At 35.0% G+C, this 19,950-nt stretch overlaps 1 long non-coding RNA gene across 3 annotated transcripts; it reads left to right on the top strand.

Annotated features, from left to right (window-relative positions):
- The first annotated feature begins 12,738 nt into the window (after positions 1–12,738).
- LOC149922066 (uncharacterized) lies at positions 12,739–13,716 on the top strand. 3 transcript variants are annotated; one of them, XR_016477411.1, is made up of 4 exons: positions 12,739–12,874; positions 13,193–13,297; positions 13,384–13,498; positions 13,553–13,716. It is a non-coding gene; the product is annotated as an uncharacterized LOC149922066 (long non-coding RNA). The 3 variants fall into 3 exon arrangements; XR_016477410.1 differs by lacking the exon at positions 12,739–12,874 and having other exon boundaries at positions 13,120–13,297; XR_016477412.1 differs by lacking the exon at positions 12,739–12,874 and having other exon boundaries at positions 13,120–13,297; positions 13,384–13,473; positions 13,553–13,577.
- The last annotated feature ends 6,234 nt before the right edge of the window (positions 13,717–19,950 follow it).

The raw sequence follows: 19,950 nt of genomic DNA, 5'->3' as shown, positions 1-19,950 counted from the left end.
TGACGCGCTCTTATTGAATCCAAGCGCTATGTCTTGTGGAATTATCTTAATTAGCATTCGACACAAAAGTGACGCGCATGCCTCTGGGTCTTGACCTAATGACTCCAAACTAGTAGCTCTACTTGACATGTATTGTATAAATTCCTCAGGCCTACCACGTCTGATGAGCTTTCAACGGACTTCAATTTTAATAGATTTTCAGTGTGGGCATCTATCTGAATTTCTACTTTTCCGTACGTCTCTTTTAATAGCTGGATAGCGATATCATAGTTCCGATCTGATATTTGTAGCCCCTTAATGATGGCTTCCGCGTCTCCTCTAAGGAGTGATGCTAGGTAGTAAAACTTGTTTGCCTTGTCGGGTACGTCCTCGTTGTCGCGTATAGTTGCTTTGTAGTGGTTCCAAAACTTAGACCACTCTGTTGCGTCGCCGTAAAATTTCTTTAATTCCAATGTGGGAAGTTATACCTTTAACGCGCGATTTCTCACTGTTCTATAGGAACCGGCTAAACTCGCTGAATCCTTTTCATTTTCTATCGCACTTTCGGCTCTTGTCTTCCATGATATGATTTCGTTTCTGAAGGTTTCATCTTTCCTATACTCTGCAGCTAGGTCGTCCAATGAAATTGCCTCCTCCATTTCTGAGTCCAAGTCTCTTAAGGCATTTTCTTTTGGCTCCAATTGCCTTACGTTAACTCTCAGTGTTTCCAAATCCATTGGATCGGATTTAAGCGCGCTTTCCATTTCAGACAATATTTCTCCGATAAAGCCTCTGTATACTTCTCTCTTATTCTTTGCTCTTTGGACATTCATATATGTATATATTGTAATTTACGTATATATCTGCATATATGTAAACATATTATATGTAAATATAATATAGGTACACATGCGTATATGTATACATAATGTATAACCTATTTTTTAAAATAATGTTAAATTATGAGCCCATGAACCTCCCACTTTGAAATTTGGCCAATCATTTAACGTAGATACAAACTATTCACTGAATTTTTTTAATTTTGATGAGGCACTTTTTAAAAAAATCAAATTAAAAAATAATTGGAAATTTTAAAAATATGTTTAAAAAAATGTTTATGGTATATATCGTTGGAAAGGGCATGCATAGCTGAGTAAAATGACACCATTAGCAACTTTGTAGCTTAATTAAAACAGCTGCTATAGGGATTAGAAATATACCAGTCATGTCATTTGGGACATTTTATGAAAATTTTAAACATCCGTATTTTGAAAACCGTTTGAGATAATTCAATAAAACTTTGAAATCCCTAGACACTATCTATATCCAGGTTTTTGTGTGTGTTGATTTAACATGGAATGACCCAAATATCAAAAATTGGTATTTCTTTTGGAAAATAACGTCAAAATCCAACAAGTGTATGTTTTTTGTTATCACTGGAAAGCTACGCACGTAATCTCTCTAGGTATTTCTTAAAATGTTAACTTATCACATTTCAACATCATCTTATAGTGTTTTGTACGTTACCCCCGAAAAAAACAATATTTTCTACTTTTTCGCCTTTAACTCATAAACTTTTCTATCTACAAAAATATTAACACAAACTACTGCGTTCTGTACCCCGATTTACCCTAGAAACTTAATTCGCATTGATTTCTAATGGTTAGACAGAAAGATATTAAACTTTTATTCAAGGGGGGCGAATTACGTAAACGCGCCACATGAAAAACCGGGGCTAATGGTTGTTAGGGCGTATTTCAACAAATACTAAGAATTGTTAGCTAAAAACCAAAATAGGCCAAAATTAGATATATATTTCTATTTGAATTCTAAGAAACCACTCTGGGGCTTCGGGGAATAGTAGCTGCCTCGTCGCCTGTCGGTATCAAGCGCCCCCTATTTTTTCCAGAATATTTTCTGTCGGACAATGGTCATACCCAGAGTTCGGGTCGCGAGCTTTTAGAATTGTGCATGCTTTATTTTTGTCGCGCCGCTTTTCTTATAGTTTTGGAATGCCAGGGACGACATATTATAAATCTATCATACCCGATGCCAGGGCAATAAAAACGAACTCTTTAGAAGTTTGTGGGAAACCGAATGCTTCGAACTTTCCAATTAATCTTAATTTTTGAGGGTCAGTGAAAACCCGTGAGCTTTTGAAAAATATTTATCACGGTGAACTTGGACACATCACCAAGGAGGACTTGAAAATTAGAAAAAAGAAAAGAGAGACCTGTTCTCCAATAAAGACGGGAGCAACCTGTCGGCCCAGTCGATGGCACCTTAATATAAAAAGAGAGACATTGTATCCACTCTCGGTCTTAGTGCGTTCCCGCCAGCCGTGAATCGGTAAATTGTGCCTTGGATCTGTTCACCGACAGCAAACAAGTCAACGTATAGTTGAGTATGAAATCAAGAGTGATATAACTCTAGTAGAACGATGGTCCACCACTGACCCCAATTGTATTATAATCCCCGGCATCCATCCAATATTTAGTAGTAGTTTTGTTTAATTAATTAGTAGTTGTGCATGCTGCATGTTTCGTTTTGGGGGAAATGTTCGCGTAAAATTTAACATTAGTAAAATTATTGTATAACCAAATTTAAAATTCTTAATAATGATTGATAAATAATAATAAATCCATTTTAAGTAACTCTAGATATGACCAAATTCTTTCGCTCTAAACCCTATCCCTAGTTTTAGGCCTTGTAGTAATAATTTCATGTTAACGCTTGGCATAGTAGGGCCACCGAGGGCAGCTAGTAGGCCTACGGAAAACGTTGTTACACCACCGCCCACCCTCAGGATACCCGGGTGGGCAAACCCAATTAACCAATACAAAAGCTGTTGAGGCCATGGGATTTCCTATCGTTAGATGGACGGAAAGTATCAAAGGTGAAATAGGTAAGCAAAACACGACGAACATAATTCTTTTAAATTATTGAAATTAGTGGAAATATGATTTAAAGAAATTCTTAAACTGGGATTAAAATGGGTTTATTTTAGGAAATTTATATCAAACATTTGGGTAGGTTAGGCACCAAAAGTCATGTAAATTCGCAAATTCATAAAAAAAAAATACCCATGAATTTAATAACTGGTTTTTTTTCGACCGCTCTCCCTTTAAGGGAGCTGGTCGGAGGGGGCGGAAATTAACGGCACTGCGTGCGCGTCAAAGAGTTCTATCGAATGAAACCAACTGGTTTTTTTTCGGTCACTCTCTCTTTAAGGGGGTTGGTCGAAGGGGGCGGAAATTAACGGCACTGCGCGTTCTATCGTTTGATATAAAAAGTACCATCCTAAGTTAAAGAGTTGACTTTAACGTATTGTTATTAAAGGGGGGGGGGGTCGAAATTGTGTCCGCTGTTTACCTGAAAGACCGGAAACTGGCCATCGGTAAAAGTTGTGTAGCCCCACACTGTAAATTAAATTTAATAATTTAATTCGCTATAACCAAACAGGAAATCTGTCCTACGTTGGAATTGTTTCCCCCCAAGCTTGTTTTGTTGTTTTCTTCCGTCGTGGCTAAAATTTGATAGTGACTGATCTGCATCATCGATTTACTTCAACTCTCCGCTGTCCCTCGTAACGAGGCGTAACAATTCGGAAGCTAAATTAAATAACAAATACTCAAACTCCCACTAATATTTTGTTAAATTTATCTCAAAATTAAGCCTATTTATTTATTATTGTACATCTAGAAAACCAATCTTACTTTGATGAGTAAGAAAAACAAGAACTACATAGCGACTGTAATTTAAAATAATTGAAAATTTGGTTCCGTTATAAAAAAAAACACGTTACGTAACATTTGAGTGAACTCTGTAACATTGAGTAATCTTGTCAACCCCCTTCCCCCTAGCTGCCTTACGTAATTACTGAACAACCACATATTTTGCAAGAAATACAGCCTTTAGTATCTGCAACGAATTATCAACATATTTTTGTTCAAAACGAAGCAGTGGTAGAGACCACTTATGGCACGAAAACCTGCGGTATTTGGTAAAAACATACCTAAGAGGCGCGTTCAAAATTTGAGACTGAAAATTAAAACTAAAAAAAGAGAAGAATCGGTCAAAAATCTTTTAGTAATCTTATTTAACCTTAGCTAAACCTAACCTAACCTTAAACTTTTGTGATAAATGCTACTGGAACCGAATTCAGATTAGCCGTTCGGTTCCTTTTTAGCAGCCCATTTGTAGCGCCACGCTGTCTGATATTGGAAAGATTTCCACCCAAATAGTAAACACGGGAAACGTAATAGGCCAACGACGTTAGGCCTAATATCTTTATCTCATGAATTTAAGTTTTTACGCGTGTGTTATGTAATTGAGCCATCAAGTCATGATTTTCACAGAGCCCGGAAAAACTAAGATGACAAAATCCACAGATACTAAAATTGGGAACCGTTGCAACGTTTAGCCGCTTCTCCATAGAGACCCAATTATTTTTTATATTGGTTTATTATTCCCCTTTATTCAATTTCAGTTGTTAATTAAAATTTAAGCGCATTATTTTCAAGGCTATTTTAGTTTATAACAAATCTTGTACCCTCCTCGAGGCTTATGTTGTCGAGCTACCGCGGGCTTAGTTAACAGTTTATTATATCCACACGAAGTGTTAAAATACTTTCGATAGGATGAAATATGGAACGAAATTTAGGTCCGCAGCCATGACTCCCAGTTTTGTCGAAATTTGTTTTTCGATATAAATGAGCAAAGGGCCCCAAATAATTGTTTAACACGAACGAAACTGTAGAGTTTAATGGCTGCAGTGGCGGCGAAAGAAAATATTTGGTGGCATACCTAATTAAAACTCTTAGGCAGCCCAAAGCGCCCCGAAAAAAAATAGTATTTGTATGTCATATTTGCTAGTGATTTTCACGACAAGAGAGCGGTGTTTAGCCAATAGCGAGTCTTAATCATAATTTATTTAAATAACCCTGGTAATAAAGATACGTTTAGCAAACGTGACCAAAAACGTGTGGGAACAGTCGCGGATGTCCGCCTAAATGTCGTGATTGGACACGTGTGAACACACGTACCGAACACGTGGGCTTGCACTTTGCATACACGATTGAAACAACGTTGAGAGAACATGTACACACATTTTCACTCGGTGATAACCACCCACTGTGTTGATGTAAAACACACGACATTAATTGAAATAACTAAAAATAACTTTTGATTGGTTTTTATTTCAAATCATTTTATCAAATATTGAGCACAATAGTTCCATTTGAATTTAAAATTTGAAAAAGGTTTAATGATCAGGATTGTGATTGTCGTCACTATCTTGATTGGCGCTTAAGCCATCTGCGGAATTAGATTTTGACTGATTTTTCCTGATTTCTGTTTATTCTTTTTGGATGAATCTCGTTTGCAAATACGGCTGTAGGCTTGTTTCAACCATTCTTTTATGATATTTTCTATCTCCGTTTGGGAAACTTTCTTGAAGGCACTGTTTGCCCTTACGGCACCTTCAACATAAATCATTGGTGAAAAAAAGTGACTTATGCAGAAAAAATAGTGTAAAAAGTAAATTACTTATAACTACATCCTTTGCCTTTAAATCTTCAAAGGCGCTTTTACCGTGACTTTTCCAATTGTAAGTCTGTGCCAGCTTGTCGCTCATCAAAGTTGTCAAGATTCTTCTTGTAGCGTCGCCCAAGCTTTTCCCTCCCAAACCTCCTAGGAATGAAATCTGTAAAAATTTAGAGAAACGTTATTATAATTAACAAATAGTTTCACTTAAATGAAATTACCAAAGAAAGCTGATTAGTTTTGTCATCTAAATAAGTTTCTAAACTTTCAAGGGACGAGTGCGAATCTACTGGGAAATTAAGATGATCAACATCAAATTTGGAATTCTTAGGGTCGTTTTCAATAAGAATTTTGTTTAACATTCTTCCATTCGATTGAACTTGGGTTTCGATTTGTTCCAGTTTGCGCAAAAATAATTCAGTTACATGATCAGGAACTGAAATTTTTTACACTATTATTTGCCTTGGAAATCCAATTGTACAAAAATGATGAAACTTACATTTTTGAATAATCTTTATTTTGGTTTCTAGAGATCCGACTTTGGAAGGAAGTTACTAGTTGGCGCTGTGGATGTTCTTCCAGAGCTTAATTCTTCGTGAGAAAAACTTTCACCCAAATAACTTCTCCCAGCCACTGAATTTATACAAGAACTTTGTTTATGTGTGAGATTTTTAACCGCTAAAAATTAGTCTTTATAATTAAATAATTTTAATTCAGAAAAAGACAGACATATTTATACTTACATTGGCATCTGCTTGTGTTATACTCAATCTCTGAGACCTGATGGTCAGTGTTTATGACTGAATGTGTGTATTTGATCTTCCAAAGATTGATTTCTTATACTAGTGTTACATCTTTTCGATGCTTGGTTTGGAATAGGTGGTGATTTTCCGGCTATAAAGTTTGTAAACACGTTTTACTATTTTGTTGAGTATGGAATTTCTGAAAACCTAAACTCACTAGAACATGGAAATTTTGGTGCTGCTGGCAAAGTGATATTCTTCAATTTGGAAAAGGTTCTTTGAAAAATGTGTAAAAAAAAATAATTAGAGATTTGGTGGCGACGCATTTATTAAACTTTCGGAAATTTATACCTTCATCACTGCTCTCTGGATCTAAATTTTGGTTTTATTTCTCAACTCGACCACCTTTTCCTCTTTTCCTTCTATTTAGAGCCCCTCCTTTTTCATTTTCAGCTTCTGTGATATCAGTACCTATATCAGATTTCCATTCAATTTCACATGACTTTTTTTCGGCAGTTTTATAGTTATCTGAAATATGGTAATATTTATTTTAAAAAAGGTTAGTATGATCCCAAAATTCTTCTTAATAATGCATCACCTGTTTCATAACACCATACATTATCCATTTGTCATTAGGATCTTCGGCATTCAGGATAGCCGGAACAATTCTCTCATCTGAGCGATAAGGTGGCCAATAACATTTTTTTTTTCACTTTCATCAAGCCAACGCTTATTAATCACACCACATTCAATGTCAACCGTACTAGTTTTTTCAACGAATTCCACAACCAGAAACATGGCGTTATGTGGTTAGAGATCATATAAATCAATCAATTAACGAGTTATGCTAGTATATTTTTAAATAAAAAGCTTAAGCTTTGCTACAAATTAAATTTTAAAATTAGACTAAATAGGTTTATTTAAATTATGTTGCTTAATTTAGAGATTGTTCAGGCAGTACCGGGGCCAGCAGGTAGACCAGGACTACCTGACATTTTGACAGGGGCCTCCACCTCGTATGTTTTGGTAATTCGTTTAAAAATTTCCAATTAATTATTTAAAATTTATTAGGTTTATTTAAACCTAAACAATTAAAAGGGGCTTCCACGTTCAGGGGGCCTCCAAGCTCGGTGCCTACTCGTAAAAAAATCCTGGGGCCGCTTCTGTGCTCAGATTGATATTTTCACCGACAGTAGTAGCACATACTTCTATGATTAACCACCCATATGCTATTAACCCTTTTCAAGTTCTGCTCGGTACACCAAAATCAATATACAAATAAAACTTAAAAGTATTTTATTGACTTCCATAATTAATAATTATGCAGTAGTGGGACTGAAACCCCTGAGACGTTTGTTTTTCTTAAGAAGTAGCATTTTTTCTAATTAATTCGACTGGCCACGATTCGTGTGACGATAAATTGGACACAGCTTGAATTCCAAGGTTTGAAGACTTGCAGGGGTAAGTGTAAGCATCATTCACATTTTTAAAATACTTTCCAATTAAATAAAGATTTGAGTGATATTTCACAAAGTTATGTATCTCAACCACTTTTCCATCTTCTAATTTGCAGCAATTGTCACCTTCTTTGAGTGTAAAAGTAAACCCATTTACACAGAGTTTCTTATATTGAGCACTATCAATATATTGCAGTGTCGGGCCGTTACAATGCTCATATTTCGGTTCGAAACGCCCCGGGTTAAATTCTAGCTCCGGGCACTGTTCACTTTGCTTTAATTCAAAGAGTCTATTTACAATCTGTTGTATAGGTTTGTTAGGGGTGCGAACCAGATTCTTAAGTTGGCAGAGATACGTTTCAAAAAGGAAAGCGGAAAACTTGTCTAGCCCACCATATATACGGGCATGCCCAGAGATATGCAGGAGGTTATGAATGTTATACACATAAATGCCTTTTCCATATATGTGTTTTGAGCTACTAACAAATAAACGCAAAATTGACTCTGCATAGTTTATTTGTTCTGCTGAAGGGTCCTTATGACATAAAATGTACATTGCGCAATGCAGTAACTGAAAGTGATCAACAATAGAATCTGGTAACAACACCCTGAAAATAAAAAACCCTGTGTATAAGACAAACTGCCTAAATTCAGTTGCTTTCCACCTATCAATTTCATTTAAGCTCCTAGGCTTACGGGAAAATTATATGGGAGTTTGGCTAGAGATTCTTAACATCTTAACTGACAGTTGATCTATTACATTTGCTTTTTGCTTAACAGCCGACTTGGGTTTCAAAAGTGCTAGTATTATACGCCGTGTAACACCCAAACAAACTAAATTCATATAATCTAATGGAAAACTGTTAATCTTATCAATTGGTAATTTTAGTAAAGGAGAGTTATGACCCTCTATATGATGTTCTTTTTGAGACATATTCCTAAAACTTTCATCGGTTCTTAAGGATGCGTTGAGCCCATAAAAAATTACTTTATCTTTATATAAACCTTTTTGTTCACAGTTGTCACACCCGAAATATACATTATGGTTTTTAATACATTTTAAAATTGACTTGGCAGAGGCATCACATACAAAACATCCTAGTTTAATTTGATATGAGGTATCTTTGAAATTTATTCCCTCTTCTAAGAGATTTAAGGTTTCCGTAACAAATTTTTCTAAATATATATTTAAGGGTTTGGGTAAAATATTCCAACAACAAATGGCTTAGTGTTCAGTGTGTCTACGCAGCGGGCAAGTATTGGCCATAACTGATTATTTACGCTTTTAAATATTGGAACCCCATCTACGTTAAAGGATATTTGTAGAGATTGGGTATCAGTTTTCAAGCCCGATTTCAGTATTTCAAGCAAACCATTTGTCAGTCCCATGTGGTAATATTTTCCATTTTCTAAGTTGTCAAGTTGAAGAGGTACTTGACTCTTCACTTGCAGAATGGTTCTTGAGTCCATTGGAATGTTCGGGTGATAGGGGTGTAAAACTTTCAAAAGTCCATTTAATGCTGTGTGGCTGATAGCAAAATAAGAAGCCCATTCTTTTAAGTCATCCCGTAAATTTGCATCTTTTTCATAATCTCCATTAGAGATAGAACTCAAGCTATCATTTTCGGACTCATTATCAAAATATTCTTCACCAGAAATAGAACTAGTTTCAGAATGATTCCCCCATTTGTCTGAAGAGGTTACATTTTTAACTTTGAATTGCTCAACAAATATATTCTGCACAGTTGCCTCTTCATTATCTATTTCGTCTGAAGTATCACCATTTTTAAGTTCATTCAAACGTTTTTGTACAGCGGACGCTATATTTCGCCTTTTTTGTCGTTTAGATAGATTGTACATATTGTAAATTTTGTATTTGGCACCTCCGATAACTATGGAGTACAAATACATATACTATAATCCAGATTATTTTGAAACAGTTAAACTTACTGGGACTTTGACTAACTATTTTGGGATACTAATTAAATTTACAATTTAATCAACTACCAAAACCAATTCAAGGATATACCATAAAGGCTTTACAAATTTTGGGATTTTTTTAAAATAAATTCACTAAAAATAATTTACAATTTCCTCAACTCTAGTAAAAATTTAACAAGGACATACTATTCTGGTAATAAAAATTGTGACACGTAATTTGGTTTGTCCTCTTAATAGAGACTCGGCACTCCATAGCTTTGGCCATGGCCGCCATTGTGGTACTATAAAACCTCAAATCAAACTTGTAATAGATAATATCTAACAACGTGCTGGTACAATTATTTTATTTTCCCCACTTATTGCAAACTTATTTCACTAAAATTACCTCAATATATTTTTCGAATAGCGCAAACCACAGTAGGGGCTCTGAGCCTACTGTTCCTTTAATTCCAATTAGATTTTCAATCAGATAGAGACCGTCCTAGGGCCTAGGCCTAACCGAAAAAAATTATTAATATAATGATATTGATTAAATATTTAAATTAGAAATCTGAAATATTTACCTTCCGTTGAACATGCCCTTATTTTATATTCAACAACAATAAAACTAAACTAATTATATAAATATAACTGAATAGTTTATAATTGAAAAGCGGATTAACACCGGACTCTTGAAATTTCACATATTACAAATGGCTACCAATGGCGAGCGGTAACCGTACTGCAAAACGAACTACAACACGGCCGTCTCGAGATCTGCTTCGCGCTCATAGCGGCCCAGGCAAAGATTTCCTCTCCTGTGTATTTCCGCGAATACCTTCTTTTAACACTAGGAGCGCTGTCTGAGCCCCCCCTTAAATGTAAAAAATTAGCGGGATTTTAATAGTTTTCTATGGCGGTAAATTCAACTAGTTAATCCTTTTTGCATTGTTTTTCAAAAACTTCTGGAAAGTTTGGGATATACATCTTATGATTTGATCTTTATCTAATAAGTTTTCATTTAAAACATTTATTTAATTAAAGTAATATGCTTATATTGAGTTTTATTAGTTAATTGCTAAGCCTAACCAAAGTTTCTTTTGTTTTTCAAAATTTTCAAACCAGTATTCGCATTTTTTTTATCAGAATTTTAAATAAATAACCACAATATTATTCATATTATTTAATAAATACCTTTATTATTCTTTAAATTAAGTTCACATTTCTCAAACTTTAGTTTTAAAATATTGCCTATTTTTAATTTGCAAAAATGCCCACCACAAAAATTTGTTGCGTTCCATTCTGTGAATCTAAGAAGAATATCAATGTATAATTTCATCAGTTTCCAGTTGATGAAAGTTTATGCAAATTATGGACTAAGAACATATCTAGAAAAGATTTTGGGGTCAATGAAGCTTACGCATCACGCAAGATTTGTTTGTAGTGGGACATTTTAAGGAAAGTTATTACTATCAAGGTCTAAAGATTCGCAAATTAAAGAAAATATTGACAAAGGAAACATATGAATCTATAATATCTATTAGAATAACTTCATTGTCTACAATATCTTGCGTGTCATACCTCCTTAAATCTGGTTTCCAGTTTGTCTTGACAAGAAATTTAACAAGCGATGCTATTGAAATGTTTTTCAGCATTCTCAGAAAAATGGCAAGAGAAACTATATTCAGTTTGGAATCCTACCTTAAGAGAGGCACTATATCATTAACAAAACCTAAAACATCTAACGTTCCCCAAGACAGCTTCACAGATCTATCAGCCATGATTGATACTAGACTCGATGGATTTTCAACTATTTTTAACGGCAATGAAGTTACGTTACGTGTACCCAGATACACAGAGATGCATACTTGGCTGGTTATGTAGTACAAATCCTAGAGGAAAAACATTTTTGCGAATTGTGCCTTGAAAATGTATCACAGCCTAATTCTGACTCACCATTAGTTGGATTGATAAAATTGTCCGACAGAGGAAACCTTAGGTATCCGCAGCAAAGCTTTATCATGTTAATGGCTATAGTAACAACATTCATAGAGAGAGCTGTACCCTATCTCCGGTATTCACCTGCCATTTTAAAAAACATTGAAATCCACTTGTGGCCAAAATTGCTCTATGCCCTTACATCCAATGTGATTTGAATAATAATCACCGAATGAAATTGCTGATTTAATTTGTTGAAAGGTTGTACTTCCAATTATCACAAATATTACCAAAACTCTGTCCGCAAAATTTGAGAAAGTGAATGAACTTGTGCATAAGTTGTAAATTCTAGTTTTCTAAATTTTTAGTTGTGTATCATTCAGTGGGAAATTCACATTGGTTTATTATATTTATCAGATTTAAATACCTTCCAAGTTTCCATCACTATTTTAATTCATAGTGATTTTCCAAGTGACAGTTAGTTAATTAAAATTCATTTATTTTACTACTTTAATTAAAATAAATTTTTAAACATTAATACAAAACTAAGGCCCCTGGAAGTTACTACATAGCAAAAATACAGCTGTAAGGAGAACCACGTGTTTATGTTTACATTTATATACAGAAAACGTCGACGGCGACTTCTGGCTCCAGAATGACCAAATTTTAATAACGTTTTTCAAAACTTTACTTTGCGTTAAAAAATCTCAAGAGGTGTTTAACTTTTTTATTTTACAAAAAATTACACATTACGCGATAATAATTGAAATTCCAAAGTTCCGCGCAGTTCCTCCCATTCGATAACATGGCTGCGAATTTTCTCAAGGGGGGGCTAGACTAGCGCCAGAAAACGATGTGAGAAGTTTTTGAACTAATTTCCCATACGCGATTTTCGTACGATCGCCTGGGCCGCTATGAGCGCGAAGCAGATCTCGCACGGCCAACTTTGATTTCGCGCTGCCGCGCTATAGCGGCCATAACAATCGCCGTGTTTTTGCAAAGTAAGATTTTTCCCGCCAGGGAGAAGTAGCGCTAGAACTCCTCACATATTTTCTCTTTTTATTGCCGCCTTCCAGTGCAATCAGCTGTTATTCTTCAAAGAAAAAGTCGTTTTTTCCCAGTTTTTATATTTTTATTTTATTAACGAAAGAGTAAATTAATATTTTAGTTATATTTAAATTATAATTTAGCTTTGAAATATTTTTAATACTCTATTTATATTCTACGACAATAAAAATAAAAAATGTGTATCTCCGGCTCTGCTCCGCCAGATGTGGTCAACACCTTATCACGGTAATGCGTAATTATGAATAGTATTTTTTATAAAACCAATAATTCAAATATTTTAAATTAGTAATTATTTACCTACATCTTTAAAATAATGTTGTTGATAATTATTCTTGATATTAAATAGATATATTTTTAGTATAGTTGTAAAGTGAATCTTTGAATAACAAAGTAAATGTTACTGAAGTTTGTATTCTTTTCTAGATATTGGATTATATACAAGCTCTTTTACTTTTTCATGCTTAGCAGAAATTGTGCGCGTTATGTTATCCATAACCGGAGGGACTATTTTCTGACAGACTATTCCTGCAATTAATTTGGCAGGTTCTGGATCACAACTATAAAATAGTGGACAGAGTTCGTGCTTTGGCAAAATGCATTTCTCAAGTTCATCGTAAACACCTTGAGACCCGCAAATGTTGCACAAAGGTGACTATTCTTGATACAATTAATATGAATGGACAACTTGGATATTTAAGATTTCCTCTATCTTGGTTTTTAATCAAATCCAATAGTGGAGAGCTGTGACATGGCTGGGAAATGTTTACAACGCAGCAGCCACAAAATTCCTTCTTTTGTAATTCCCTCAAAACATACCCAGCTAAGTATGCTTCACAGGCTAATTTTAAGGTAGAACATTGAGTTTCAGGAGTGATCAAAAGGGCATCTAAAATATTTTTATAGTCTTCAGGAATTTGATTGTCGGACAATTTAGAAGGTCTTGTATCACACCAAGGAGATGGCTTTTGTAACTCCCGTTTCACCATTAATTTTTCAGTGTCATCTTTGATGGGAGCTTGAGGAAACCATTTTTCCTTGAAAATTGGTAACCTTTAATTAACCTGTAATTTTAGGTGTTGACGCCAAATTTTTGATTGCAAGTTATTTATGGTGACTTTTATTGAGTTTTTATATTTCTACAATTTCTTTTTCGATTTCATCTTCAGCCACCTCAGAAATATTTTTTCCTGAAGAACTTGCACTAGCACTTTCAACATGACTGATAAATATTTTTTTAAATAAAGATACAAACCTGAAATATAATGGTCGTCCTTGAAATGTAGACTACATCTTTACCATTTTCACTCATTTGAAAATCTTTTCATTTAATGATTTTTACCTCTCCGAGGGGACAAAGTCCCCTAGGAGGGGTTATACAACGACCGTGTCTGTCTGTGGGTCTGTGGGTGGGTCTGTCTGTGGGTCTGTGGGTCTGTCAGGCCTGCGAACGCGTTCGCATTTTCGGTGCAAAGTGTAATCACTGCGTACGCAGTTTCTCGAGATCTCTGCGTTCGCAGTTGCTAGTAATTAGGGAACAAAGTCGAAAAACCGTGTTTGCAAAACCACCGTGGGACGGTGAGCATTAACGGATTAATTTGCAGTCGGGGTTGGTTTGGTGGTTTTTTTTTCGTCAACGCTCGCCGTCACGACACGTTTAATTCAGTAGTTTGGATATTTCGCTATTGTAATGTTTATGTGTAGGGCGGTAATGTTGTGTTAATGTTATGACGTTTGTGGTGTGTATGTACGGGTGGTAACTCTCCAACTCTTTCTTATTGACTTTTGGGACGGACCGAGTGCTGAGTGTAATGCTACCTCTCAACATCCAATGGCAGGGTTTCCACCAATTGTTCACGGTATTCGTCTTAGTATCAATTTGCGATCGCATCGGGCGGGATTTGAACCCGAGACCGCCTGTTTGACAGGCGGACGTTCTACCACAGAACCACCGACACTTATAACGTTTCATTGAAAATTAGACCTTCAGCTTTATCGAAAGCGTATTTAATAGAGCATGAAATTTTGGTTTAATTGAAATAGAGCAAGATTTCGTGAAAGATTTAAATTATTGTTATTATTATTATTCTAATTTAGCGATTTCTCATTTGATTAAAAACAAATGCGTCACCCAGGTTTCGAACCCGGGCCGTTCAGTTAGGCAGTCGAGCGCTCTACCACAGAACCAACGATAACTTCAAGCTATACTGCAAATAAGACACTCATTGTAAGCATAATAGTTAACAAAGTCTTGAATATTTTTACGAATGAAATTGTGAAGGCCTAATGTGGTTTTTTTACGAAAAAATTATAAAGACTTAATCTTGTTTAATATAATAAGTTGCTTTATTTCAATTTGATACTTTTGTTTAGTGTTTTTTTAATGAATGGAGTTAAAGATTTTTTTCTTCTATTATTTGACGTTTTATTTTAATGAATGGAGTTTAAGATTGTTTCTTCTATTATTTGACGTTTTATTTTTGCGGTTGTATATTTGTTTTATCTTTTATTCTTTTAAAATTATTTACTTCTTCCGCAAAATGGTTCATTTTTTGGAGGAACCTTTTTACTTATTTTTTGTGTATTAATGTTTTGAGAACCTTTACGTTTGGGAAAGGATAATTTTTGACGGAACCTTCAAAGTGTATACGTCGCATTTTCAAAATATTTAATGGTCAAATCTTGTTTTAGCGCAGTCAGCAGATAAGATAAAGGGTAGAACCCGTTAGTTTTTTGTAATTTATTTAGTTTTTTCAGTCGTATATTCTTATCTATTAGGTTTAGCGTATTGGTTTTCAAGCTTAATAATTCATTTATTAACAACATATCGAGTTGGTCTGGTTTTCAGCTCGGTCGTAATTTATTTTAAACGTTTTCTCGGCTGATTAAGATGTTTAATGCAGTTCATCAATTGGGTTCGTTTGTGTTTATTTATAAAGAACCCTAACTATTCCCTCTACGGTCATTTATTGATATACGTTTAGTCAAGTGGCTTTCTGTGCTTTGTGAATGGTAAGTTTTTCGCTTCTTGTTAATAAGTTTTTTGTTGGTGTGGATATTTGGATATCTACGATTCCTAATGCAGTCATTGATATCCTGGGTGTGCGAGTCATTATATGATATTGGAAATTGGACGGTTTTGGTCTTTTTCATGCGGTATGTGTCACAACGTCAACAGGTTCCGACAGTCTACGAGTCGTCCACTACCAGATATCTACGGTATCTTGATCGGGCGAACGTTGAAATAAAATGAGCGTTAACTATGCGGCAAGTATTTCGTAAGCGACAAAAATACAAATACCCTCTGTAGATATTTCTTTCATTAAAATTGGCTTCGTATTATATTTAACTGCTAAACTTGTACCGTAAATAGGGTTAAAGTCAATTGTGAATTGTTTTAGTACGTCTAACTCACTGTTGTAACTACTTAATTTATAATATTCTGAATAAATTAATCTCGGTTGTTTCGTCTCAATTATTTTAATTCAAATTAAAATTTTATACCGGGCGGGATTGAACGGGGATTACGTTATTAGTAAATAACTCTGAATTGGGGAGATATAACTTAAAGGGTCATCTCGAGAAATTAATACCACTAGGGACAATGCTTCCGAGGAGAGGTATATTTTGGCTTGCCAACTTGTTAACCATAATAACCGAAGATTTTCATTGCTTGGGAACTCGTGAAAAGACAAATCTGTCATATTTTTGTATTTGAGGTACAAGACGGTATGGTTTCATATTTATATACGTTTTATTATTAATAACAATAAATCAAAAATTACCGAGACGTTTTTAAGCCCGATTTTCAAAAATTGCGCCTTATATCAATTACGCGTCTCTATATGAAATTATCCCCTCTTTGACTAAAAAACACATTTCCTTTAATTAGTTTAGTTTATCTGGCAATTTTACCCGAACATAATTCTAAAACATGTTATTTTCATTTCATTTATGCCAACGTGTTTTTTCCGATAAAATTATGTTATTACGAGAGAAAACGTTTTTTCCGGATTTAATTCGGGTCCCCCGCCTTTGCCTGTAATAAAATTTACATATTTTGTGAGGAGACAATTTTCTTTCGCTTATTTACATGGGATTTGAAAATTTTGTTATGGCCGCTATAGCGCGGCAGCGCGAAATCAAAGTTGGCCGTGGATCACGAGACGGCCGTGACTACAATGACCTCAGAAACGGTGTTGCCAATGTTTTAGGAGCGAAAATCGCACAGCCCAGTAAAGTAAAATTTTTCAGCCCCCCCTCCCCACAAAACGTTTTAGCCATGGTCCCTCCTCAATCTTAGCTCAAACCATTCTAAATATTATCTAGTTTCGTAGGTTAGCGCGGAAAAAACATTTTAAATAAAAAAAAGTATTAGAAAATACAATAAACTGAAGTCCATGTAAAATAAACAAAAACATAATCTAGATATTTTTTTCGGAAAAAGTGGTTTTCCTCAAAAAAAATTCGAAGGTAAATATCCCACAAAATCAATTATTTTTACTTAAACCTTTTTATTCCAAACAAACCAAATAAATTTCCCAAAATCCCCCTTTTTGGGAATTATCCCACACATCCAAAAAAATAATATCAAATAAAAAAAATCATATAATAATTCACTGTTCGTTGCGGCTATTGCCATCAAATTGACAACTGGCAACGAGACCGGTAGCACTGCCAAATGCGCGCAAGGCATTATTGGTATTCGCACGTGGTACTCGCTTTGGCAGATAGTCCTGTTTCAAGAATTTTGTCGTCTGCTACAAAAATAATAAAATAAAATTCTTTCAACAGTGCTACCAGCATTCGTATTAACCATATTTAGTATAAAGGGGAAAAGTGAACAATAATGCCTTGCGGGCATTTGGCAGTGCTACCGGTTTTCGTTGCAAGTCGTCAATTGAATTACAGTCAAAAACGTTCAGCTTGATTAATAATAATAATAATCAGCTAGGCTAATACCCAAGGCACCACCTTAGGCCTAAGTCATCAAGCGACTTTTGAAGCCATTAATTCAGGTGGCCGGGTTACAATGCGTAGGAGGGTGGTGGCAAGCCCTGCATGCCACGCCAGCCAACAGCTTTCTACACTAACTATTACCGTTAACCTCAACAAGTTTTCATTGGCTCGATTAATACGTCATCTACTTAATTAATACATCTCGAAACTAAAGGTCAATCGCGCCACAAAAAAGGTGGACGTCGACTCCCGAATTAAAACAAAATGAAAAATAAAATAACCAACGGAGGGATCCAACCTTTTCGAGGTGCAGGGGAGGGCATAAGTGTAAATGCGCAGTAGCGATTTAGGAGAATATTTTTATCGTTCTTTTAACTAGCCAAAATTTTGGTATTGCATCAAATTTCTACCCCCAGAGGTTACTAAATTCAACGGGGTCTCGATAGAGAAACGGTTTGAAAGAATTTCTAGATTGCCTCAAAAAGTCGTCCCAGTTGAGATCCCATTGATTCTCCATTGAATCTCATCTCAGTTACGTCACGATTTTCCTTAGCAACGAAGTAGCCAACTACAGCACATAGCAACCACTCAATGGGGAAAAAACCGATGGTTTTATTTTTTCCACCGATGAGCTTTTTCGTCATAATTACGTAGCAAAATGTTGAAAGCTATTATTTCAGTCACCGGTGTTTTTTTAAAATGGCGTCAAAACCGGAAACGGGAAAAAGCGTACAAGAGAAAACCGATGTCAGCGATGGCTAACCGGTGTCATAGGTGAGAGTTGTTGAACGTAGCCCAACTAGCGTTCTTTCTGAGGATCACGAGTGACGAAGCAAACAAAATTGAAACTTGCAAGTTATCTTGACGTTTGTAAATAGGAATGAAGTAGATGTATATACTATAGAGTGGAAGAAACTATTTTGGGAATAATCTTTAAAATACTTAAAGTGAAAAGTAGTATACAAGAAAACGTTAATAGCGATATTTTCATTTGTAGTACAAATGCGAAAAATAAAGTTCTGTCAGTTATTATACAATTTTATTATTTTTAAATTTTATTGTATTATTTTTTATGATGGTGACCAAAATTGAAAAAGGTATATTAATAGTTATTTCCATAAAAGGTTTCAGTCGGGGGCGGGTAAAGGAAAACTGATTTTGCAAGAATGATTTACATCACCCTTGGCATGTATGTATGTTTCGTCCGCTTGCAGCTAGCTTGTAGGGTATTTTAAAATCGAGTAAACATTCAATATTTACCTTTGAGATTTGATGACAAAAAACTACGCTCGGTTATTCGTCGCTTAAATAATTCATGTTTAACCGTAAAAGTATTAAAATTAAACAATATAAGATAGTAATTACTATTTTACATTGTATATACTAAAACAACGCCATAAATCACTAAGCCTAATCATAACTTGGAAATATAAAAGTACCGGTAACTTCATTATATCTTTTTGTAAAATTGGCCGTGTGTGACGTCGAAAAAACAGTTGAAACACGTACGAACATTATATGGAAAGACCTATTTTAAAAAGAAATGAAGGGAGTATTAAATTTAGGACTTTTTATTTGTAAATTTAAAGCGGTAAAGCCTGCCTCCCAAAAAAAAACATTTCGCCCCGCAAAAAATACACATTTCTATAGCGATATTAGCGAAAGGCAGAAGCGACGTATTCACTAAGCTTGGTAAAACATGCTTAATCATACGCAACAGTAATACCATAATTTTATAATATTTTACATAAGTGTGTCTCTTTGATAAATATTTTAGTGAGAGCTTGTCACGTAGTGACGTCATCCCGGTAAGAAACCGCCCCCTGGCGAGACGCCGTTAAAGGCTACGCCGAACAAGAGAGCGAGCGGACGCGAAACTGCGCCGTTGTATAGTCTCTCTTGTGACTAGCTCTAAGTGAACGTTTTGCGTGTTAAGAATAAAAAGTGGCATACTTATGTGTATATAATAAACTTATGGTAATACTATTCCCTTTGAATCCTTCAATACTCTAAAAACTTTGTTCAAACTAAAATTTGGTCTTTAATAGAATAATTTGATAAAAAATTACATGGATCCAAATTTTTAAACGTCGCGCTATGTGGTCAAATTATTTGATATCTTTCGAAATTCTACGCGACATTAGGTTCCAAAAAACCGACGTACTTAGTATTCACCAATTACCCAAAAAACTCTATTCCCACAGCCCAACGCCAAACGCGTAGTTGGTTGCTAGAAGCACGTTGACCGAAAGAGAGAGGAAGATAAAGTCAATTTTTTTGATTACCTAAATATCGGTGTTTGGAACAATCGTGAGTCGTCTCACCCATATTTTATTAATCATGGT

Source organism: Leiobunum rupestre, chromosome 11, assembly GCF_980474605.1.
Source record: "Leiobunum rupestre chromosome 11, qqLeiRupe1.1.hap1, whole genome shotgun sequence".
NCBI lineage: Eukaryota > Metazoa > Arthropoda > Arachnida > Opiliones > Sclerosomatidae > Leiobunum > Leiobunum rupestre.
Note: the sequence above shows the minus strand (reverse complement) of the source record. Positions and strands in the feature narration are given on the sequence as shown.